We start from the raw sequence: 740 nt of genomic DNA on the forward strand, positions 1-740 counted from the left end.
CCATGGCTTTACACAGCGTATGAGCGAGTTGAAAACATATTTGTTGAGCTCTGGTTTTCCAATCCCTCCCCCCTTACCGTTTACAACAAACGATGCAGTAGGATTATGCCTTTCATCCCAGCATTAAACTGTCAACGTTAAAAATCCGTGCCTCAATTAGCTTGTCTTTAATTTTCTAAGAACAAAAAGAGAAAGAAAATAAACCAAACCAAATACGTAATACACACACGACGGGAGGAAACATAATTAGAGAATTCTAGAAGAGACAATCCCTGAAATGGTGATCATTCTAGAAGTTTCGATGGGCAAAGAGTAAGATTCGGCAGTTTCAAAACCATAAACGTGGCACATCCATTGTGGTATTAACGTCACTCAGCAATGCTTTTATTCTTTTAACCACTCTTTGTCTTAAAATGACCGTGTCAACAGTGTTCACTGTGATGGTCTTGCATATATACCACGGGTCCCTCCGCAGCAGGAGACCACCAAAACGTGCTCCACGGCCCTCTGCAGCGGCCGCCTGCGCGTGACGTCGGCGGGAGAGACTGAGGGTCGCCCCGAGGCTGCAGCTGAGGAAAACGGGGTACCGCACCCCGCTCACCCGCGGCCGCCTCGCGGAGTCCACGCGGGTGCCAGCACATCACGCCCTTCCTCCCTATCCGCGGGAGACGCCGCGGCCTGTGCGCCGGCGCGGGCCCCGCCCCCTCTCCTCGCCCCGCCCCGTCCCGCCCCGCCTCTCG

This window comes from Tamandua tetradactyla, chromosome 24 (genome assembly GCF_023851605.1).
Source record: "Tamandua tetradactyla isolate mTamTet1 chromosome 24, mTamTet1.pri, whole genome shotgun sequence".
Lineage (NCBI taxonomy): Eukaryota > Metazoa > Chordata > Mammalia > Pilosa > Myrmecophagidae > Tamandua > Tamandua tetradactyla.